At 41.7% G+C, this 25809-nt stretch overlaps 1 protein-coding gene across 13 annotated transcripts in view; it reads right to left on the bottom strand.

The window, feature by feature from the left end:
- The window catches only part of RHBDD1 (rhomboid domain containing 1), a 133696-nt gene extending 113179 nt beyond the window's left edge, over window positions 1-20517 (bottom strand). For 8 of the 13 annotated variants that reach the window (XM_023259746.2, XM_045034559.1, XM_023259748.2 and 5 more), the window contains exon 1: window positions 20364-20514. The gene's annotated coding sequence lies outside the window, so the exon portion shown is untranslated. Of the gene's footprint in view, window positions 1-9719; window positions 9953-14842; window positions 14985-16359; window positions 16599-20363 lie in introns of those variants that run through there. The other 5 variants (XM_045034555.1, XM_023259741.2, XM_045034556.1 and 2 more) reach the window with 4 other exon arrangements.
- Window positions 20518-25809: the final 5292 nt, after the last annotated feature.

The raw sequence follows: 25809 nt of genomic DNA, 5'->3' as shown, positions 1-25809 counted from the left end.
TGCTGACAGCTCAGAGCCTGGAGCCTGCTTCAGATTCTGTGTCTCCCTCTCTCTCTCTCTCTCTCTGCCTCTCCCCTTCTCGTGCTCTGTCTCACTCAAAAATAAATAAACATTAGGAAAAAAAATTAACTTAATATTTAAATATTAAATGTAATAGCAGATGGTATGGCTTTCACACCTTACACTGTATTCAATTTACCAGAATAATCATCTACCTGAGCTGATCAGTAAATGGGGAGTCTTGGGGGTACAGGGTAGAATCTTTCTTATAGTACCATAATTGCTTAATGGCAAGTGGAATATAAATGACAAATTTTTCTGGCCACCTGTATCTGTTAACTGGCTTCCTGAGTCACAATAAATCAGACCAAAGAATCAGAGTACGATTCTCTATTTTCTTATTTTTAAAAAAATTTTTTCACATTTATTTATTTTGAGGGGGGGGGCACGCACAAATAGGGGAGGGGCAGAAAGAGAGGGAGAGACAGAGAACCCCAAGTAGGCTCCGCATTGTCAGCAGAGAGCCTAATGTGGGGCTTGATCTCACAAACGGTGAGCTGAAGTCAAGAGTTGGATGCTTAGCCGACTGAGCCACCCAGGCGCCCCTCTTGTTTCATATTAAAGCCAGAGCAATCCAAAGAGATGAAAACAGTCAAGTGAATGAAAACTGACTTCATGAATAAAAAATGAACACTGAAATCAAATTATATTAAGAAGGTAACGGGGATCTAGTCATGAACATGTGACGCTCTCAGTAATTAAGTTTCATTCATGGAAACACCCACAACTTGGTCTCTGTTCCAGAAAAAACTGGGAATTGAAAGCACGATCCTCTTTGGAGGGCTTCTGAGACCTCCATTGATTCCATGGTTCTCCAACCTCATATGCTCCATCTTTACAACCACCTGAGAAATTGTCTTACCTAGTTCTATACAACCATTACACTATCTCCCAAATGCCAACTGGCTAAATTGTTTTCATTTTAAGCTACCAGACATTGGGTTTTTATGACACGAGATCTCCTCCTCCCTCTTTTTCCCCATCTACCACCTCTCCAAACGAAAACAAATATAAGACTGCTCACATCTTCATGAGATAATGCCCAACTGTTGTTTATACTAGCCTGCCTTAAGTATCAGTATCATTCAAGTGGAAGGCAGAATCCCTGATCCCTGAGGGGGATGGGATTGAAGACCACTAGAATAACACAAGAAGCAATAGAATATTCCAGACAAGCGAGGAGCCATTAATAAAGGCATATACTATGTGGTAACAGACCTGACCAAAAGTCAAGCCCTTCTCACTGGGCACTCTTCCCCTGATTCACTTATATAATGACTGACTAGATTTACTGAAAATCCAGTCTTATCATGTTATCCCCTGCCCCCAATCCATCATGTTCTTTACTACATCATCCTAAGACTGAAGAGTATCATAGTTAATAAAATGGACGCTGAAGCCCAATGGTCTGGGTTCAAATCCTGACTCAACTGATTGGAATTTTATGATCTTGTTCAAATTCTCAGTCTGTGCCTAAGTTCCCTCATTTATAAAATGCATACAAAATACTACTAAGACTTGCCTCATAGACTTGCTAATGTCCATAAACCATGCAGGACAAAGCCTGAAACATAATAAGCACACATAATCAACATACCAGTGTTAGCAGGTATTACATTTTTACCATCATCATCTGACCAACTTCAAGCATTTCAGCCTAGGATTCAAAGTCTTGTAATATTTACATACTTCCCCAATAATAACTAGTATCTCACACATTTACAGTTTTCAAAGTAGTTATGTGTAATTTGCTTCATGTAATTCTCACAATAGTCTGAAGACAAACTTAGTTCCATGTTTATTGACTAACTGGTCTACCCAAGCACTTGCCAGGAAAATCACCTGACCATCCTGCTGCCTATTCTGCAGCATACTCTACAGAGCTGCCCATGTGAGGAGCAGCTCCATGGAGATTCTGCCCTTTCAGGGGATGTTCACCCTGCAGCCCTGGGTTTCTCTGTCCAAGGTGCTTAGTAAGTGACCATCTCCACACATGGATAGTCACGTGGGGTGCTCTCACCACCAGAGGTCACAAAGTGCATTTCACACACATCCCCTAGCTTAGTTTTTAAATCTGATCATTCCAAACACAACTGTCCCAGTTTACTAGAAATCCTTTCAGCAGTTCAGGTGTGAAACCATGAAACAGAGAAAGAAATTCCGTTTTTTCCTGTACAGATAAACCAAGATGGCAATGCTCATAAACTGGATTCTTAGGACTCAAATCCAGCTCCTCCCACCAGATGGTACCGCTTATCTGGCAAGCCCCTTAATCTGTGTCTGTCACCACTGCAAACCTTGGTGCCCCGGCCTGTTCCTATGACAAGCCCTCCCAAAGTCTGCGCATCCACCGCGTATAACAAATGCCTCGAACGTCTGTAAGTGGTTAAATAAAAAGCTTTGGAAATTCCAGGCTGTGATCTAGATGCAGTGCAGGAAGTCGTTCAAAGTTCTGCTTCACACCCAATATCTTTTAACATAACTCACTAGACTAGGAACCCTTCCAATGCCAGCTACTTTTCTTCCACGTAAATGCTCCTTGGAGGGTAAACTCAAGTTTGAGAGACGTTTTTTTTAAGTACTAAAAGGGAAGAAGACAATTTTGCATTTTTAGTTCAATCCCTACTTATATGGTGTACATTTTTATTAGATCTAACTTAAGCAATAGTGAGAAAAAAATGATTATAAGTGTGAAGATTTCATTACCTAACCATTTAGCAAAGGGCTTCTTTTCACAAAAAGATCTCACCGAGAGAGAAAAGGAAGAGCCATACATTTGAAGTTAGATAGTGCTTTCAACAATAATGAGGGTTACTGAAATAGAATGTCTATTTACAAAAATTATTACTAGGAGAGAATTACATTTTTAACAGCTCAAAAGAAGTAAACAGGTATCTTAAAGTAAAATTCCTAGAAAGCAAAACCAATGTGAAGAAATTCTGAGACATAAACAACTCTGGTTGCTGAGGGTAGAAGGGTTGTGTTCGCAAGATTGGGTAAAAAATGGGTAAGACTTATACAGGTCAGAAATATGCAGATGGTGCCCACTGGGGGAGAGGGCCGTTAATCTTCATGATCATCCCCCCAAATAATCCAAATTAACATACAATCTAATTAAAAGAGCATGCTTGCCATGCAAACACAGCTTTAAGGCATCCCCTGGCTACTGGCTCCCAACCCTGCGCCCCCTCCACTTCCGACCAGATCCCTCCTTCTGAGACCCTTAGATATAGAAATTCTAGAGCCATCAGAGTTTCTGGAGCTGCTGCACGCAGACATTTTAATAAAATTTATTTTGCACACACAAAAATAACTGAGGCAGAACTAAGGTAGTAGCCATGAAAAGAGAAGTTGAAATTAAATATCGGAAAGTAATTTCAAATGATGCAATTACCTACCCTGAGCCACAGAAATACATGCCCCACGGCAATAAATAGAATCACCAAAAGAAACTGTCAAGTCAGGACCTGATAATCAGTTCTATCCTATGGAGTCTTAACAATATTCAGGGGGTGATAAGGTTCACAAAGGTTTGGTCGATTTCACCTAAGAGGTACACAAGGTTAGACAGAAGACTTCAGCTTCCATCCTGGCCCAGTCATTAAGGAGGAGGATAGAAAGGCCTAAGAAGTAAAAGATAAAACAAGAAAACAAAAAGCCACCAACACCACCACAACAAAAACCAAGTTTTTCTACTTCCCTGAGGACTGGTTGAGGACGGAAACAGCTTCACAGGGGGCTGAAGGTGTCGGGTGATTCTGGATCATCTTGCTGGGCGACCAGGTCTCTGTCCTGCCCTCATTGTCTACCACAGTCTGCCACTCCTCCACTGTCCCATCCGACTCAGTGATCTTGGGCACAGATGTGCTGTTGAAGCAGTAGTTGGGCGGGGGCTCCAGAACTGGGCCACGCCCTTCTAGGAAGCTGGGGCTCAAGATCATCGTCTTCTCTGGCTCTATAATGGGGCCCCATGTTAGCAAACCTCTGGAAAAGTCTCCGGCTTGGGGGGACAATGGGCCAGTTTCACATACAGGCAAGAGACTCAGGAAAGGAATTACAGATTTAGGAAACACTCTCAATTAGTTTCAACAACAATGATAACAGAAGAGCTAGGTGTGTCAGTTTATTTGCGCGGAGTGGAGGAAATTAAGATTCATAATATGCTCCCAGGGACGAAGGACTTTGTCAAAGTGAAAGCAAAAGACGAGGCCTTGCTAGTGACGAGCAATATGCTGGGGATTCCCCTGGCAATTTGAAAACTTTAGGTAAAAAGCATGAAGAGGATGAAAATGAACCAGAGAAACCCTTCCCGGCGAGGTAGCACGTCGTCTCCTGCTTCTGCTCGCGGTCCTGGTTCTACTCATCCCACGTCTGCTCCTAGCTTTGGGGTCCTGAATGTCCACGAACATCCATCTCATTAGGCTGAGTTGGATCATCAAGTTGCTTTGGGGCACACAAAGCTCCGAAAGTCTGAGTCCAGTCTTAAGACCGAACGGTTCTCTCCAAACATAGAGACTGAGGCAGATGGAGAAAGAGACACAGAGAGGCACACAATCAGAGAGAAATCGATCAATCCCGCCTGGGAGAAGAAAGTTTAACTGCATCCTAGCCTGGAAGAGGCTAATTGTTTTAAATGTTTACTTATTTTTGAGAAAGCGCGAGCGAGGGCATGGACATGTGCACATGAACACGGATGGGGGATGGGCAGAGAGCAAGGGGGACAGAGGATCCAAAGCAGGCCCCGGGCTGACAACAAAGAGGCTGATGCGGGGCTCCAACTCATGAACCATGAGACCGTGACCTGAGCTGAAGTCGGACGCTCAACTGACGGAGCCACCCAGGCACCCTGGAAGGGGCTACATTTTAACCAGGTCACCCATGTGATCAGTCAACAAACAACACACTGACCATCTACCACAGGCGAGGCAGAGTTATTAGGCTCAGAGAAAGAAAAAGACAAAGTGCACACAACTGTTTGCTTCAAACAAGTCAGGAAGCTGCTCTGATTATTCCCTGCACAGAATGAGAGAGGTAACAGTGCTTCACTCCACAGGGTGATTAAGGATACAGATTTACAGAAACATAAAACAGTTCTACAGAACGATCCAGTTTTCATTCTGTCATGGTCACCAGAAGAGTCTGACTATACGACTCTACAGTAAGCAGGCGTCCTCCTTATTTATTTTTTTATTTTAGAGAAAGACAAAGAAGAGCGCCAGCAGGGGAGAGAGGCAGAGGCAGAGAGAGAAAGAATCTTAAGCAGTCTCCACACTCGACACAGAGCCCGACGTGGGGCTCAATCCCACAACTCTGGCTGGGATCGTGACCTGGAATCAAGAGTCGGACCTCAACCAACTGAACCACCCAGGTGCCCCAGCAGGAGTCCTTCTGTGCACACAAATATTTTTACTCATTTACTGTTGCCCATTTGCTGGGTGGCTTTCAAACATTTTCACTGGAATCAAGGGAGGGCCATTTGGAAAATCATAAACAGACACAGAGCGTCTTAAGTCACCTTGCCTTGAATTTCTCAGGGATAAGATCATTGGGAAAGGGGGGTGGTGTAAAGGTCCTCTCTGCGATAAACTGCCCACAATCAAACACGTCCATGTGCAAGCCCCAGATGGTGGTCCCTCAGAAGGGCAACCAGGCCTCGTTTCTCTCTGTACCTCCCCAACTCTGGGGAAAACATCAACATGCAAAAATCCAGATGAGGGGCATTCTGAGCTCATAAATCCAACCCAAGCAACGTCTAAAAGAAAGAAACCCTTTGTGCAGCTTTGTAATGGCAGAACAAGAGACCCCTGCCAAGACGCTCCCTTGAAGCCCTTGGGATTATGAAACTTAAAACTCTGAGTACTTAAAACTCTGATTAACTTCTGTTACTCTCCTATGCCTAGCTGTCTGAGCAGGTCATGCCTGCCTCTAGGTCTTTGCTCAGCACAAGCAGAGGTTACGACGGCTGCCTTGGATCAGATCACCCATCTGGTCTGTTTATTACCTGTGTTATTCCCTTGAGCAAAGTACCACACCAATCCATGCCTCAGTTTTCCCATCTATAAAATGGGTTGGTATGAGGATTTAATTAGAATTCTCTTGATGACTGTAACAACTTGTTCTGGTATTATTATACATTGTTTGGGCTTCCCCCAGAAGCAGACACTGAGACAAAGGTCTCTGTGCAAGTAATTTATTTGGGAAGCCACACGTTTGGGATTTATGATAATTCATTTGGGAGGCAACTGACCAGGAGGCCAATTAGAGAAGCAAACCAGGGAAGGCAAAGCAGCCAAAGCTGTGTGCATTATCAAGCCAGCCATCACGATGGGTGCCTGGGGCTTAATCCCACTGGGAAGTCTGGGAGCTGGCGTAGATATGCCCCAGTGCTATCGCCCAAAGGGCTGAGAGTCTGCCTTACCTCACTGTCACTTGTGGCTCGTGATACCAGGCAAAGCAAGTGTCAGGGGCCAGAGAAAACACTCAGAGGCTAGTGTTTGAGTCCTAGCAGGCCCTGACAGCTAGAAGTCTGTCAGAATGGATGAAGGGGATGTAGGAAGGGCCCTCCTAGTATCACTCCCTGCTCTGCGACACATTTCCTTCTACTCCTCCCAACCCATTCAATTCCTCCTCAACTGCCAGCCCAGCTCTCCACCAGGCTCCTCATCGGCAGGCTCCCTGACCACGACACTGATGTCCCACAATGCTCTCTGAATGGATGGCCCACAACTGTCAATAGGATTTCCCCAGACCCAGTTATCATATCCTCCAAGCTGTGTGTTTTCAGGGTGTCTTGGGGTTTGAGAGCACACACTCCAGTCTAAACTGGTCCCACTGACTGGCTTCAGCCGTGTGCTGTGTGACTTTATGCAAGGCAGCTAAACCAAGCCTTAGCTTCCCACTACGTAAAATGGAGTGGTAGTAATAATGGCTAAACGTAAAGATTAAATTACTTAAAACATCAAAGTGCTTAAACTAATGCCAAGCACACAGTCAACACTCCTTAGATCTTAGCTATTGTTTTAATGACTTAAATAGAAATACTCACTTTCTATTGATTGCTGGTTTTTCTAAAATAGAAGTCAAAAAGAAAAGTCAAATCACTGGCCAAAATTACACACACATATTACCAGTTCGTCTTTGGAAGTACAGCTCTCCAACCTTACGCGTGTGCTATTATCTGATAAAAGCAATTCACAGATCAGGACCCACAACTGGAGGCCACGCTCGTGGCCTGACCCAGATCACAAACCTAGACCTCAGCCAGCCTGCACTTACAAGAAACGCCTTACTGTCAAGGAAACCTGACCACCACTAACGATCCTCCACTTTAGCTGCAGCTAGCTTATCTTACCCTAGAAAACAGAACACACCAGCGTCATCAGGATATCCCGGCCCCCTAGCCAATCATGCCCCGCTTCCACATTGCCTCTTGTAATGTCCTATCACATTCCGGCTTGCCCAAAATCCTCAAAGAAGGGTGTTCACTGCTTATTAGGCACTGTACCTCCCAATCCACGGGTTGTTTTCCTTTAGATAAAGACACCAAACTCATTCCTAAATTCTTAGTTTTATTTCACGTATCCCATTCGATCCTCCAAACTTTATGAACAGGCACTGTTATTATTATTTCCCCATTTTATAGACAAGCAGAAATTTTAACCACAATATAATCCGGCTCTAGTCTCTGTTATTAAAATGAAATGATGAGTCAGGTTCGTCTGCAGAAAAGCTGAGAGTTTTTAACTCTCAAGATAGTCTACACTTAGACTCCAGCAAATCATGGAAGTTACCATTTAAATAGTTCTAATAGTTACTACCTTCAGTGACCTCAGTTCCAAGCAAGCTAATTGCAGGGAAGCAGAATATGCTACCAATATATGCCACTTGGCATGAAGATTTTTTCTGAGCTGAAGGCAATTGAGAAGAAGCAAATACAAGTAAAGTCCTTTGCCCTCTTCTATTTACCTAAGAGGTGGACATGAATTTGTAGGCATTCCCCTCCGTATCTTCAAGGAAACACAAAAGTTAATCTGGGACAACCTTTGATTGGACACCCATGAAATATACATAACAAACTTTGCTAATTAGCCCATATCTTCCATTAATTGCCCACATATTTGCCTCCTACAGAAACTTAAAGTCCTTTTCCTTTGTCTTGTCACTTCTCCACAAACGTGTTGTTCTTTTGTTAAAATGCTATATAAGCCCAAGTTCTAACCATCCCCCTGAGTTACTCATCTCTGTGTACTCCCAAATATATACACAACACACATGCTAATAAACTTGTTCTGTTTTTCTCTTGCTGATCTGTCTTCTGTCAGTCTGGTTTACAGGGCTCCAACTGGAGAACCCAGGAGCATAGAAGGGAACAGAATTTTTTCCTCTCCTACAGGAATGAACTTGACTATGACTTTCAATATGAGCCTTTAAGATTTGGGGGTGACAGTTTGCCTTATATCTTCAGTTCTCTGACAGATCTATAAAATCTTGATTTCCAATTTGTTCAGCTTTTGTCCTGTTGTGAGGACAGGGATGACAATTTCCAAACTCTTTACATGTCAGAGTTGAAATAAGAAATCACCTGTCTTTCAATAAAAGATATGATACTTGACCACCAAAAAAATTAGGAAGGACATAATCTCAGCATAAAGAATAGTCTTTCCCAAGAAAGGGCAGTTGATAACTTCCATTAAACATACCAAAATGTATATGAATTTTGAAATTATTTCAAATATAGAAAATCTCACTACAGAAAACTTTTACTCTATCAAACCTAAGTGGTTTTGTTTTTTAAATTTTTTAAACATTTATTTATTTTTGAAAGAGAGAAAGACAGGGCATGAGTGGGGGAAGAGCAGAGAGAGAGGGAGACACAGAATCTGAAGCAGGTCCCAGGCTCTGAGCTGTCAGCACAGAGCCCAACGTGGGGCTTGAACTCATGGACTGCCAAGATCATGTGACCTGAGCTGAAGTCACACAACTGACTAAGCCACCCAGGCACCCCAAATCTAGTTGTTTTCTTGATACAAGACAATTTGTTGATCTATATTTAAGAAAGTAATACAAAGTAACATTCAAATACCCCACTTCTTTTGGTAACTATCACAGTCATAGCCAACAAAAACAAAAAATCAATTTTAAAAATCAAGTTAAAGACAAAAAAGTAACAATAACCTAAATGTCGTTTTTTTCTCACTGTGGAATATATATATGCTATACAAAGAGAGAACCAGAGGACCAAAAGCCTTCCACGCCTTCTCTGACTTTCTCCCACCAGGGCCAGGCACTTTGCTAGCTAGGACTCTGGAAAGTGTGGGTCTGCGGGGGGGGACAGGTGTGAAGTGCACCCTGGTTAGCATTCTGCCATCTCCCCCAGTCCTGTCCTACAAAGTAAGGTTTAATCTGACAAGCCACAGAGAGGCAAAAATATCTTTTCTACCTTTTAAGAATTGCTCGAATAAAGGAGCACTATCTCAACTCTTAGCCCTGTGTTTTACCAAATCTCCAAAATCATGGTCACATCATTCACTTTGCCTTTGAAGAATGACTTCTGCATAAATGCACCTTCATATTATTAGAAGACTTGACATCGGTCTCACCCAAGGGACTGTCACATAGGAATCATCTTCACATTATTGTAAAACATCATTCAAACTTACTGTTCCTTGTGCAAAATCCCATCAGAGCTAGAAGAGGCTTAATTTCTCCTAATAAATGGATATGCTTTTTCCTGCTGAGAACCACTTGGCCATTTAGTTGTTTCCTCCGCCTTCACTCGTGTCTTGTGTCATTTCTGAACCCAGCCCGTTTTAAAAACAGGAAAATAATGTACAAGTATGTGCCAATATAGAAATGTTACATCAGTCCAAATCAGAGAATACCTCCCTTGCACCTGGGTTTGAAAAACAGAAAGTGGAAAAAAGGAAAGATATTTTTAAGGCAGGAAACAGCATGCATGTGCTGTTAGCGTAAATGCTCGAACTACATTAGAGAAGTAGAAGTTAATTAGCCTGGTCAGCTCTGCTATAGTGCTTGCTTTGTAACAAGCAAATGTGTTCAAATGCAATTAATATTCAGGGAACAACAGAACATAATGCAAATTTCGCATTTGATTACGCGCAATTTCATCCGCAAGAAGCATTAGGTGAAAGCAGAAAACTGCACCCAGCTGAAGAAAGCTACACAGAAATTCACCAAATGCACCCAATTACACACCTCAAACATCTACCACCTACCTGAGATCAGAGAGTATATTACGAGTTACACCATCACATCTGCAGTTACAACTTACCTTCCACTTCTGATAATCCTTCTACTACCACCTGACAATAATTCACTAGCTCCAATCCTCTGACAACCAATTTCACAAGCAAAGTTCTGGATTTTTTGAAGGCAAAGTACCATATTTATTGTAGTAGTTATGTATTTCTTAACCATTTAACACGTGTGACCGTGCTACCATTTTATTAGGTTCCTTTTTTTTTTTTTAACGTACAACTGACAAAGTTTTGTGAGTGTTTTGCTCCAGCCACCATTTGCACCATAAGCCCTGTGGTTTTTATTACATGATTTTGCACAGCATGAGGATTTGAGGAATGCCTGTGTCCCATTCTGGCATAGCTGACTATACCACCAGCATAAAGTGTGTGGGAGGGAGGTCAGCTAACCTAAGAAGCGCTGCTTGTCAGCCATTATTATTCACTTCCACTCCATGTTTTATTCTTACAATCCCATCCTTAAACCAACTCACCAAAGTTAGAGGCTCCCAACACTCAAAGATTTAAAATGCATGCCCTGACCTTCCTTGGACAAAGCAGAGTAAGAGGGGACAAATTCTCTCTCAACCTGTCAAATATGCCCTTACTTTTCCTCTTAATGTCTTCTCTACAAAAAGTTGTTCTGCCTTCCCTCACATGGAATTTAAAATCAAGATTCCTTTAATCTTGGCATTTGTTTACTTGATCATATGTTCTTAATGTGCCAATGATTATCTCTGATTATAATTACTCAAGGACCACATTTGTGTTTGGCAAGATGCTTTCAGTAAGAGAGATCAGGATAATATCTAGTTCGAGTGTAGCAATTTCTGCAAAGAAGGGAAGAGTAAAAATAAGAACCCAGGATCAGATGCTCTGACAATACATGCAGCTCAGTGAAAAAAACTGCATTTACATGCATCGTGCATGTTGCACTTCTAGACAGCACACAAGGTCAAACCACTAACTGTCAGCTACAATAAGCTTCCAAACTTCTGGTCAATTACCTGGTTAATAACAAAAGACAAGGCTATGACATCATTATAGTTATAATTAATTTACACAGATCAGCTTCCAGTTAATCAAATACATCTTTAAAAGCATTTAATTATTTTTCACCTAGAAAGCAACACTCAGCTTTGTTAAATAAAAAGCAATCTTGCTGAATTCAACATGAAAGGTTGTCAGGCTACTCTCAGACATAAAGGACAAAAGGCTTCACAGGGCATACAGCTGCAACGTGGGAGCTGCTGCCGCATTCACAGCAAACAGAAGCACAAGGTGATGGCTGATAGAACACATCTGAACAGTTTCTGAACATAACGAAGTTGTCAGGAAACAGGGTAAACAGGCTTTGGGAAAAGAAACGTCCCAATGCTTTTTGTCAAAAAGATATACGGGGCCAGCAATATAGACGTATGTAGTATAGGACAGTAGTTAAGGGCGTGGTCTTTGGTGAGAGCTCTACAATATGCCTTAGAAAATGTATTTGATCACCAGTCTCTCACCTGTAAAAGGACATAATGCAGGCTCACTGGGTTTCATGAGGATTAAATGAGATTACGTATATCAAATCATAAATTGGGAAGTGATAGTGTTTTTAATCCATATAAACAAATAAAGACCTAGGATTAAAAATTTTAAATACCTTTCAAGTATTTTTATAACTGAGTAACCAATTAGCATTTTTCTTGGCTTTCTATGATCCACTGTTTAAACTATATCATATGATTCAAGTCCACGTACATTTTGAAAACAGTATGATGGGGTACGTGGTAGGCACATCAAAGTAGGAACTATTTTTTAATTAAAATAAAATTTATAACAAAGTCTCAAACCAGAGTTCCCGTCAACATGATCTGATAATTTGAGAATTTAATGAGTCTTTCCAAAAAAATTTCAATATGTCAGATGGCAAAATTTTTATTTTCTTTGCTCCTTTTTAGAGTGTTATAGTCTTAACAGAAAGGATTATATTATCTTTATACATGAAAAAAATGAAACCACTGGATTTTGTATATAATCTTGACTTTTGCTCCACGGTGAGGGGAAATTAGTGCCAACTCCAATTGTGATCCTTCACCACTTATGATTTCCAGTATCAATCATAAGTCGGTCCCTTCTCTCACAGACTACACGTCTTAGTGTAATGAGGGCTCATTAAAGTTCTCCGACTGACAGCCCTTCAGACGTAGGTCCTTAACCCGGAGACACATGCAGAGCTGCAATACTCCCTATCACTCCCTTCTAGAGGATTCAAGTAAATTCCATGCTCACCTTTGCTCTGTGCCAGATTTCTTTGTTTATCTGCCTAAAGTCCATGAAAAAGTGCTCGCCATCCCCCCATTTAATCTCTGTGTAAGAACTGGTAATGAATTATTCATGTGACTGAAATCCTCCCAGCACAGGAACCAGTCAAGGGGGAGAGGAGCACGCCTGACTTCAGAGATGCTGTTTATGTGCCCACAAAGCACATGGGACGGCCACTAAGCAGCAGGTGGTGGGGTCGGCTTGGAGCTTTGGCCTGCCGGACAGCATCAATACTTCATTCTTTCAGGAACAGGAAGTTGCCTCCCAGCCTTACTGGATGTGGTCCTGGTGGGGACGGGGAGGGGGGTGTGTGTCAAGTTTTCCTTTCCCACACTGATTCAAGGGTGATGGTGACCAGAGTTGGAATAATAACTCTCTCCCTGGAATCTAAAACCTGTGCAGAGATACAAAGACCAACAATACCTGGAACTGATACTCGGAGCCTTAACCTAAAGATATCCTTCAAGTCCACTGAGTCTACCTAAACCTTGAGAGCTCACCTGGCTACTCTCCTTTACCAAGGCTTGGTTGTTTGGTTTTCTGTTGATTCTCTGAGCTATCCATTGACTTCCAACAAATTTCTTGTTTTCGAATAAGCTATCTGGATACCATAGTTAACTCACTTTCTGTTGTTTGCAAAGAACACTCCCCAAAACGCTACATTTGCCAAGGGCTGGCAAGCAGACCCTAGTCTCATTCAAGTATCACCAGCTCTCATCTCCTGGTACCTCACTCGAGTCCGTGGGAGAACCAAAACATGACGCATATAGAAGCAGTATCTCAAAGGTCTGTTCCAGCCATGCTATTCCCAGAGAGAGAAGAGCACAGCTGGCTAAGGACGTGAGAACAAGAGCAACTTCTGCATAAATAAGGCAAAGTCCTCTCAAAGTCATCTACTAAGTGTCTAAACTTGAACACTGGTTGGGGAAGCTGGGTGGCTCAGTTGGTGAATGTCCGACTTTAGCTCAGGTCATGATCTCACGGTTCATGAGTTTGAGACCCATATCAGGCTCTGTGCTGACAGCTCAGAGCCTGGAGCCTGCTTTGGATTCTGTGTCTCCCTCTCTCTCTGCTCCTCCCCCACTCACCCTCTGTCTCGCTTTCAAAAATAAATAAACTTAAACTGGGACCCTGGATGAAGAATGTAATCACAAAAGGAAAAATGGATGATCTAAAATTTGTCTTCTATTTATACAAGATTGATGATTTTAAAGAATACATCTAATTATTGATTTTCAAACTATACTCCCTGCCTTTCTTCTTCACTGAAAATAAGACTAGTTTGTCCATTTAATAAAATGTTACCACTTGATGAAAACTTCTGACTAGGACTTTGGGACAACGAATCATTTAGATTCATCAACAAAATGAAAAAAAAAAAAAAACAAAGTAAAGAGGAAGGGGAAAAGGAAGGAAGGAGGAAGGAAGAAAAGACGAAGGAAGGGAGGAAGGAAGGAAGGAAAAATGGAAGGAAGGAAAAATGGAAGGAAAAATGGAAGGAAAAATGGAAGGAAAAATGGAAGGAAGGAAGGAAGGAAGGAAGGAAGGAACTGAGTAAGAGGCTTCTTCAACCTGAGAGCCTTTAGAAAGGATCATGGGAGTATCCTGCATGCTTTTCTGTGGCTTTACCTGTGTTTCACCATTATGTAATTCATTAACACACATCAGTCATCACATTTCTCTAATTGTGAGCCCAAAGAAGAAAACCAGTGAACGTGGAACTATAGCAGTAAAAGCATTGAGCATATAATTTTATATCTCACTGTCTGTATCATTTATAAATATCTGAGAATTAGTGTCCTTTCAGGCAACCAGTTTAGAGAGCAGACATACAAACAGTGACACTACAGTGTGATAAAGAATGAAAATATGAATGCATATAAATGTGCACAGAATGTTTAGAAAAGAGCAAAAATAAGTTTTAAGGATTTGTATGGGGTGTGGGGGAAGGAAAGAAAGAAAATACTGGGCAGGCACTATCCCGTGGGCAATGGGGAGGGAGATGAAATGATCCATGAAACTCATCATCAAAAGCAGGAGAGTCATCTCTCTCTCTCTCTCTCTCTCTCTCTCTCTCTCTCTCTCTCACACACACACACACACACACACACACACACACACACACAGGATTTAAGTCATCACTTGGCAGATATAATAGCTACAAGCTAAAAATCTGGAAAGCCAAAAAGTCCCTCTTTGATACAAAATTAACATACCTTGAAAGAAACAAGGAAATCTTGAATACTTTGGTACGAAGGAAGAGACTACATGGGCAGTAGGCACAGTATTTATTCCTACATTTGCTCAAAGTTGGAATCAAACTGACTCATTACAACCATGACTGTGAATTGCTGGTATCTGTAACATAAAAAAATGTAGCAAAGTTTCTTTCAGTGTTGCCCAAGAGACTCCATCAAGGAAAAAAAAAATCCAAAATTAGGAGGAGCTGCCATCACATATTGACTGACACAAGCACGTACACACACCCCTATATATTATTTATATAAAGTTGAAGTCATTGTAATATGTATATAAATTTCATTCATAACTATCCTGATACTGTGACTTTGGATTAAAAATGCATAAGCAAGTTTACACCATGCAGAAACAGCTGTTGGTATAATGAGAACATTCCTGGAGCTGAAGCCAGATTTGGGGTCAAATATGGATGCCATTGTTTACTAGTGTGTGGCCTTGGGCAAATCATATAATCAATCCTGCTGAGCGTCTGCTTCTTTATCCATAGATGAGAAAAATTCCACTTACTTACTGGAGTCATTGTGAAGAATAAATGAGATAGCATATTATGTGAAAGCACGTAGCACACTCCCAAAGTTTGTTTTCCAATCTCCCTTCCTCTCCATAAAGTAATGAGCCTTTCCCCCCATGGGACTAGACTTTATTGCTTTATAATTATGATGTGCATGTAACAATGTCCCAGAAACTAGATGGTAAAATAACACCAACACACAAACCTGAATGCACACCATTGTTCGTTGACTATCATCTAGATCCCAAAGGGCTCTTATACGGCTCTTGTACACTATCTATCGCTTCCCAGAAATTTGACACATTTTCTTTTCTGAATACAGCCAAAATTATCCCACAGGCTTTGAAATATTGCCATCATGATGTTGCACAGAGCAGCTGGCTGATTGAAAGTGACTCCCCCTCCCCCACACTCCAGCTGTCACCAGGAAACCCTCCTCAATGTGTGAAAAAAGACAATGTGATATTACTACCGCTCCTATTAATAACAATCTGACAAATACTCAGCATTTGAGATTATTTTTCTTATGAAAGCTCACTATTAACTAAAAATTAACTCCTTAAGAAAAACCCTTTACCATATAAATTGCAAACCAGCTGCTTTCATACAACAAAAAACAGAGGGACTGTAAACACAAGCAATGTATTTCCACTGACTTCTTGTTTCTTTTTCCTCAAGTCATCTGTAATGCTAAACAACAGCCAGTTAAAATATTAAATAGCTTTAACAGTGATACAGCTGTCATGGCTTAGAGGGCTCAAAAAAATAAAATAAAAACTGAGAGGACTTCTCAAAACGTGTGCATAGACTCCTATTTTGTAAAGTACGGGCCAGACTGGAGGCTGGATGCTTTCTCTTTTTCTAACAGCCACTTGCTCCTGTGCATGAGAAGTCATACACACATCTGACACGGCTGAAAACCCTGGGAGCTGTCTTCAGAACAAGTTTGTGAATCTCACTCACAATAATTCTTAGTGCAAGGACTTCTTAGAGAGAACTCATCTCTTGAGGATTTCTATCCCACAGATGAAGAGTTTCACACCCAATGTCCTGGATTCCAGGGTTCCAGCGACATGCCTCAGAATGTCACCGCAAAAGATTCAAGATGAGCACCAGCAGGCAGAACTGTGCCCTTCAACCTCTCTTAAAGCCTCTCCGCTCCTGAGCTCTTCAGGTAAGATTCAGCTAAAGAGGGATGCCTCCTAAAAACAAAACAAAACAAAAACAAAAACAAAAACAAAAAAACAAAAACAAAATCTAAAGACCACTGCTTACATGATTAGAAATGCAGCATAAAAGGGAATCTATCTCTTTAAAGCATCATTTCTTTTAAATGGTTTATAAAAAGAATGTTTACACATACATGCATGTATCTAACTTTACATAAATGTACCACCGTTAGATTACTTATCCCCACCTCCATATTATAATACCTTGCCAAGTAAGCAAAATTATGACCTGCTCTGGCTCCTTTCAAGTATTTTCCATGCTCACATAGTCATATATAATATATAGACAAAAATACACGGTATTATTATTTTTTAAAAATGATACATAATGTATAATGCGTTTTCAGTGCTGTCCCATCTCCTGGAACATCCTGTCCCTTCTCTAGCTGACTGTCCTGGTTAACTAACTGAAGATACTTAAATATTAATCAATGGAGCTCAAGCTCAATGGACCTTGAAGTTCCAATAAACACCCAAAACAATTTATGGAAGTTGCTCTGTTGTGGTGATCAAACTGAAGATAGTGTTTTTTCTACCAGGTTTTAGAGTTTTCACCTTTTTCACATGTTTGCCTTCTCCCACTCATAATAATGTGAAAGCTTTGACTCTTCACTTCAGGATTTTACTATTTGAAAAGAAAAGCAGTACAGTTAGCTAATTAACAAAAATTTATTTATTTATTAAGATGGCATGAGGAAATAAACGAGGTAAGTTTGGGGGTGATAACTACCTTTTTCTCCCCTGTCCCAACATGCAGCATTTATTGAACCTCTATGCCTTCACCTTTTGCACTTTATTTCATTTAATGCAATGTCCTGAGGTAGGTACGTACCATGACTTCTACTTTATAAAAAAGGAAATTAAGAGGATGTTAATTTGTCTAAAGAACTCAGTTAAGTAGCAGAGGCAAAGTTCAAAGCAGGTTCGACGTGACCAAAACCACTACTATAAGTCTGCCGCTCTAATACAGAGAAGTAGAAAATGTGGGGGCCATTGAAAACTGAATGTTTCGTGATGGGACAGTGTTAATTTAGCGGTGGTATTAACAAAATTATTTGTAGAAGCTGATATCCAAAGTGACTCATGTTTATCTGAAAACTCTGACACACAGTATCTAGGAGCCATGGTGTGGTTCGGGAGCAGTGTGCTCTAATCAAAGTGACGTGTTGTGTATGCCATGGTGAGTCAGTGACACTCCTCAACACTGGAATGAGTTTAGGTTTTATGGCAACTGCCTCAAATCCTAAATATCGACACCCGCCCCCCCCCCCAACACTGGCCCCCTGAAAAGGGAAGAATTGTAGGTTACTGCAACTGACAATCTGGGGGAAAAAAAAAACCCAGCAGGTGAAAGCCACACTTAACCTTGGTCCCACAGTGCTTCCAGAATAGAGGTACAGGGGGTGGTTAGTACGAGGTCTCTGCTGGTGGAGCTATGTGCCACATGGGAAAGAAAGATAAGCACAGAAACATCTTCTGCTTGCAAGTCATTAACACCTCTCATCTCCATAGCTAAGGCTTACTCTGGGTATCCACCCTACTTCTTTACCAAGTTCTGGGTCAAAAGAAGGTATAATTAAGCTGGAAACACCAAAAACCATTCCTTAACACAATTAGTTATGTCATTCTTAAAAATACTCAGTCCCGGGGCACCTGCTTGGTTCAGGGGGTACAGCATGTGACTCTTGATCGCAGAGTAGTGAGTTCAAGCCCCACACTGGACAGGACATCTACTTTTAAAAAAACAAAAAACAAAAAACTACTACAGCCCCAGTAGTGTGGGTATTAGCACGTACTGCTATAACCTTCAACTAAATATCCTGCATCCAACGATCTTAATTATATAGACTATTACTAGGATCCAGAAATAAACAAAATGCCCCGTAAGCTGTGGTCACAATAGTCAGGCACTGCAATTCACAATTAACCCCATGAAAATACTTCCAGCACAATCTATGTGTGTATTTAACTTATACAATTTTTTTTTGTAATTTTTAATGTTTATTTGAGAGAGAGAACGAGAGACAGAGTGCAAGCGGGGAAGGGGCAGAGAAAGGAGGACACACAGAATCTGAAGCAGGCTCTGAGCTGGAGCTGGCAAGCTGTCAGTGCAGAACCAGATGAGGGGTTCAAACTCACAAACCGTGAGATCATGACCTGTGCCGAAGTCAGAGGCTTAACCGAGTTACCCAGGCGCCTCAAACTTCATGCAGTTTGAAGGAGCTATTAAACAGCATCTCATCTTTGAGTGTTTTCTATGTGTGTTAGTGTTAAACACTTTCCCTGAATTTTCTTTTTCTTTTTTAATGTTTATTTAGTTTTGAGAAAGAGAGAGAACGAGTGGGGGGGAGGGAGGGAGGGAGGGAGGGAGAGAGAGAGAGAGAGAGAGACAGACAGACAGAGAGAAACACAGAATCTGAAGCAGGCTCCAGGCTCTGAGCTGTCAATACAATGCCCTCCTGGGCTCACACCCACAAACCATGAGATCATGACCAGAGCGAAGTCAGAGGCTGACCCAAGTGAACCACCCAGGGGTCTCAAACACTTTCCCTGCATTTTCACACTGAATACTCACAGCCCTGTGAAGAAGCCTCTAAGTAACTTGTCCAAGATCTTACACCTAGGAAAGGCTTCACCTGGATTCCAAGTACGTTCTGTGACTTCACAAGAGCAACTCTTTATCATGACAGCAATACTTAACAATGTAAGCACCCAGGTACATTGGGATGCACTGGAAACATGTTAGAATAGATTTCTGATTGAAGTCTGAGATAAGATCCCAAAATTTGCATTTCCAACAAGTTCCCATGTGATGCTGCAGCTAGTAGTCCGGGGACAATTAGGAACTCAATGTACCGTTATTCTTTGTAAAATTACTTGCTTCCCCAAGCTGCCGTGTCAGCAGCAAATTATAAGTCTTTACAGTTTATTGGAACTGGGGGGGGGGGGGAAGAAAGAAATGTGGGACTTCAGACTTTTAAGAAGTAATTGCAGAGAACTAAAAGAGGCAAAGTACAGCTGTCACTGAGTGCCCTGCAAAGAGACCTACACAACGCGATGATTAAGTCATGACTATACAATAATTCCTAATAAGCAATCCTGAGTCTTCAAAAGTTATTGCTTAGTTTGGAAAAAAAGAAAGCACGTGATCCATTTTTGGACAGGTTTTTAAAGTGTGACGAGAAAAAGGGTTACATTCACAGGCGGATTTCCTATCCCCTATTAAGAGAAACACCACTTTTTAGGTTAGGGTTGTATCGGCCACACACTTGCTGGGAGAAACGAAGTTATTCTCCCGGCACCTGAAACTGCAAGTTGTTGCTGATGATGCAACGTCATTTTAAACTTCCTGCTTTCGAAAGGACGCTTTAAACCCCCCCCACAGAGCCCAGCCCATCCATCCTCCGAGCACATCCTTGCCAGGGCAGTCGTCACCAGGATCAGACAGGGTGCAGACGACGGGACCCTCCCCCCCACCCCCAACCCGGTTGACTCGGTAGACTCGCGGCGGGAAGCACCCTTCCGCCTCTTGGACTTGCCCAGGGTGCCCAGAATGCGGAAGCGCGCCTCCAACCCGAACCCCCCCCCCGCCCCGCTCCCCGGCCCGGCCCGGGGAAAGCGCCGACTGGAGGCGCCCGGCACCCGCTCCCAACCCGGCGCCACGACCCTGGGAAAGGGCGAAGCGACACCAGGCAGGACCAGCGACGCGAGGGGGGCCAAACAGACGCGGAAACTCACGCTCTCTACGGCCCGCCTGCGTCCCCACGTCTTGGCGCGCGTGTACGTCATCACGCACGGGCGCCAGACACCGAACACTCCGGGTGCCCGGGACCCACAGGGCGGGGAGAAGGGAGCGTGGGCGACCTCGCGCCGCGGCTCGCACAGCAGAGCGGGCGGGGCGGGGCGGGGCGGGGCGGGGCGGGGGTGGGGAGGGTCGTAAAGCGGGCCGGCCAGCCTCCCTCTGCGCATGCTCAGTTGCGCGCCTCCGCGCTCTCCGCCGCCCCGGGATGGACGTGCGCACCGCGTGCGGTGGCAGTGGCTTGGGGCAGGTTTCGAGGGCCTCGCTGGAGAGGGTCCGCTGCTGAGCGCAGTGGGGGTGGGGGACTTGTATCCCGGCCCCATCCTCCCAGCACCGAGTAAAACGTGGATGATCTTCCTTGGGACCGTAACTGTTGGTCGCCCACCGCGCGTAAAGCAGAGGAGCGGCCTGCTTTCGAGGGACCGGACGTGGGGGACCCCCGGCGAGGGGGCCAGGTGGCGGCTGAGAAACTGGTCTTCCGGGGTCCCATCCGTACCGCGAGGTCCTGCTGCTGCGTGGAGGAGTCGGACCCTGCCCGTGAAGTGCTGGTGGGAGAGACAGAAACTCCCACCTTCGTGAGTTAGCGGCACACCGCACCAGAGCGTCCGTGTCTGGTGGACCCCGTGGTTACTAAGTAGGCCACCAAAACAAGGCCCTGGGGGTGCTGCCCACTCCCCAAGCTTAGCCCGGAGCTCGCATTTCTTAGTCTGTTTGCCCATTGAGGGGCTTCTGGTGTTAGGTATTTCGATGGAGGTCTCCTATGAAGCCGTTTTAGGAATTCTGCTTCTATCCTAGAACAAGTGTTAGGTTCAGTTGTAGGAGTTAAGTTCAATGTAGTAATGTTGTATTTCTTTTCTGCAATACCAAGAGGCTGGCCTGCTCTTTGGTATGGAACTTTCTAGTAACTAGGGGGAAGACCTGCCTTCCAAAGGCAGGTGGTGGTATGCTGGTCTGTACTTATTGGAAGTTGTGGCAGCTGTGTGTAGCGAGTCTTGTCTTTTGTTACTGTTTGTTGCAAGGACTCTTCGTGGAACTGTTCATTTTGGAGTTTGAAATTTAAATGAAAATTTGGCTCATGTTCAGAGGAATATAACAGACTTTCAAGTGACAGGAAGATTCTTAGGAAATTCCAAGTATGTATTCTTTGAGCCTTACAAGTCATGCCTTTCTTCTAAAAACAATACACTGATCAGAAAGTCTGACTGATGGAAACTGCATTCCTAGAACGTCAACTGAAGGGGGGTGGGAAGTAGATGAATCGCCTATAGGAGAATTTTATATACTTCTCTAGAAAAAAGATAAATGTAATTATTCAGAAAGAAGGGGTCTTCATTTATCTTTCTGATCCACGATCATACGCATTAATTCAATTCATACTAATCCTGTCTTCTGTTCTCTAACACCCCTTATACCTTTCTGTAATCGCATCATTTTTCTTGTTGTTATCTTAATACGTCAGATACAGAAGTAATTTTGGGGGAGCCACAAGTCAAGAAGTCTCAATACAGTAATCTCAAAAATGTCATATATAAGGATTTAGAGTATACATAGGCAATTATATTCCACTTTAAATATTACTAGTGAAAAAACTTAATAGACATTTAAGAGGACAGAAAAAGTCTGCCTTTTTAAAAATGACTTTTTTTTTTTGGTCCTATGGTTCATTAAACAGCCTGCAACTTTAAGTTGTATTGAAATCAGCAAATTGTATGCTCAAGTCCTATTTAGATTGGCCGACATCAGTTAGATAATAATTGTGCATCTTAAACATTAACATATGAGGCAGTCTCACATCCTTTCACTGAGACAGGGCTTTTAATAACAATAGAACAAATAACAAAGATTCAATGCCAGAAGACCTTTAACATTAAACTTATGCAGTTGTTACATTACTTTGTAAGATAATGATTCCTAAACAAAGTATTCATTATCTTAATCACGAGAAAAAGCATTTGTACACATGATACATAATATCCAAGACCCATCTAATGATCTGAACAATTCTCTACTTTTATCAAAGGTTTGAAAGAAAGCAGCAGTGTCTGGGATTAAGCCATTCGATGTAAATGAGTGTTCCTACATTGTGGTCCTAGCATATAAATAGAGGAGTTGCGGTAACAACCTTTGTACAGTTCATAAACCTACGATGGGAACTGGCAGGAAGGCAGAGGAGTATCATTTTCAGCCTTCAAAACCCGGCCTGAACAAGGGAGGACATCAGTTAGTAGCACCATGAGCAAATAACACAACTGAATTATTTTTTGAAAGAGGAGCTTGTTTTGGTATACCGTTGCTTTTAGTGGATCGCTCATTGTTGTACTCAGCACTGTACCAAAAGATGTATAAAACTTATCAAAGAACGTATAGCTTCCTCGTTAGGCAAAAGCTTGCAAATTAATTCAAGAACAATCTAAGAACCACAAAAGTAAGTACAAAAATTGCATCATGTATTATGATAATAGTAAGACCAACAATAGTATTTAATAGTAATAGACCATGCAAACAGTAACCTTAAGAAATTTTCACTGGCTTTACTGATATCAAACAAACTAGACTTTAAGACCAGAAATATCTCTGGAGACACATTTCACACAGAGTCGGTACATCAAGAAGATGTAACAAATAGAAATGTACATGTGCCCACCCACAGAACCCTAAATACATGAAGCAAAAACTGATAGAGTTGAATGGAGAAATAGATAAATAGTAATAGTTTGATCTTATGCAATATCCTATTCTCAACAATGGGTAGAGCAACTAGACAGGAAACCGTTAAGGATATAGAATGCTTGAACAACACTACCAGCCTTATACATATAGATCGCTGTACTTAATGATGGCAGAGTTTATATTCTTTTTAAGAAGTATAGTCTTTAGTCCATATGGTAGGCTATAAAACAAGTCTCAATACATTTAAGACGATTTGGATCATATTCTATGATGTAACCATGTTCTGTGGTTCCGAGGTTAAGAATAGGCAATAGGAAAAAAACATAGAAAATCTCCAAACATTTGGAAATTAAATTACTCAAGAGTTGAAGAAGTTATGAAGGAAATTAAAAAATATTTTGAACTGAATGAAAATGAGAACATTGAAATTTGGTGATGCAGCTAAAACAGTGATCTGAAGGGTATTTACGACTTTAAACACCTATATTAGAAAAGAAAAAGCGTGCCAATAATCTAGGTTTATACCTTAAGAACTAGAAAAATAAGAGCAACCATAGCAAGGAAACAGGAGGGAATAATTATTGTATTAGAAACCAGTGAAATAGAGAAGAGAAAAATAAGGAAAATCAATGAAAATAAAAGTTGGCTCTTAGAAAAGTTCAATAAATTTGACCAAACTTTATTTATTTGGCTGCCCCTCCCAAAGAGAAGATACAAATTACTGAAATTAGGAATGAAAGCAATACACCGCTGCCAACCCTGCCAAAATTAAAAGAAGCTATGAGTAACCTTATGTCAACAAATTAGACAATGTAGTTGAGTTGGACAAATGCCTACAAAGATACAAATTGCCAAAACTGAGTCAAGTCTGGAGTTTGCATCCATGTCCTACAGCTACCAGAACAAAGTACCACCAACTGGGTGGCTTAAACAACAACAATTTCTGTCTCACACTTCTGGAAGCTAGAAGTCCATGATCGAGGTGGAGAGCAGGATCACGCTCTCTCTGAAACCTGTAGGAGAGAATCCTTGACTCTTTCTGGCTTCTGGTGGTTTGTCAGTGGTCCATAGCACTCCTCAGCTTGCAGCTACTTCAGTCTCTGCCTCCATCATCACATGGCCTTCTCCCCTCGTGTCCATTTCCTCTTCTTATTAGGACACTGGTAATAAAGGATCGAGAGCCCGTCCTACTCCAGGATGAACTCAGGTTGACTAATTACATCTTCATTGACCCTGTTTCCAAATAAGAATCCATTCTGGGGTACTGCGGGGTTGGGACTTCAACATACCTTTTTGGGTGATGCAATTCAACCCATAACAGATCCATAACAAGTAAAATTAATATAGTTGGCCCTTGGACAACGTGGGTTTGAACCATATGGGTCCACTTATACACAGATTTTTTTTTGATAAACACTACTGTAAATAAATTTTTCTTAATGTTTTTCTCTAGCTTTATAGCAAGAATATAGTATACAATACATACACAAAATATGTATTAACCACTTTATGTTATTGGTAAGGCTTCTGGCCAACACTAGGCTATTATTTTGGGGGAAATCAAAAGTTATACATGGATTTTAACAGTGCAGGGGGTTTGGTGCCACTAACCCCTATGTTGTTGAAGGGTCAACTGTACTTTAAAATCTTTCCACAGGGTTACCTGGCTGGCTCAGTCAGAAGAGAATACAACTCTGGATCTTGGGTTTGTAAGTTCGAGCCCCATGTAGGTTGTAGAAATTACTTAAACATAAAATCTAAAAAAAATTAAAAATAAAATAAAATCTTTCTACAAAGAAAAACTCAGGCCCAAATGGATTCAGTGATAAATTCAATCAAATATTTAAGTTAGAAATGATGCCATACAAAACATAAGAGAAAATCTCTGTGATTTTAGGTTAGGCAAACACTTCTCAGCTATGACACCAAAAGCCCAGTCCCACAAAAGAAAAAATTGATAAACTGGATGGCCTCAAAATTTTTAAAAAGTTTGCTTTTTAAAAAGACATCATTAAGAAAACGAAAATCAAGCTACAGATTGGAAGGAAATATTTGCTAATTTTCTATTTGATAAGGATTTATATCTGCTTAAAGTACTCTTATAATTCAACAAGAAGATAAACTTCATTTGAAAAACAAGCAAAAGATTTGAATAGATCCTTCACTGAAGAGAACATTAAAATATTCCCAATATCGTGTCACCTGGGTTGCTCAGTCGGTTAAGCGTCTGGACTCTTGACTTCAGCTCAGGTCACAATTTCACCATTTTTGAGTTTGAGCCCTGAATAGGGCTCTGCACCGACAGCACGGAGCCTGCTTGGGATTCCCTCTCTCTCCCTTCCTCTCTGCCCCTCTCCCACTCACTTTCTGTCTTTTAAAATACATAAACTTAAAAAAGTTAAAAAAAAATATTCCCAATGGAATTAGTCATTAGGAATGGGCCAATTAAAACTTGCACAGTCCCTGCAGTGACTATAATAGAGAAGACAGACAACAATATGCAGAAACGGGAGCTCTTGTTCATTCCTGGCGGGACTGTAGAATGACGTGGCCTCTTTGGAAAACAAGTATTTTTTAAAAAGTTATACATACACTTATGGTGCAACCCAGCAATTCCACTGTTAAGAATGTACCCAAGAGAAGCAAAAATATGTCCACAAAAGAGTTGAATGCAAATTTCACAGCGATAGTATTCATAATTGCCAAAACCTGCAA

This window comes from Felis catus, chromosome C1 (genome assembly GCF_018350175.1).
Source record: "Felis catus isolate Fca126 chromosome C1, F.catus_Fca126_mat1.0, whole genome shotgun sequence".
NCBI classification, from domain to species: domain Eukaryota; kingdom Metazoa; phylum Chordata; class Mammalia; order Carnivora; family Felidae; genus Felis; species Felis catus.
The sequence above is the reverse complement of the archived record's forward strand: the minus strand, read 5'-3'. Positions and strand labels throughout refer to the sequence as shown.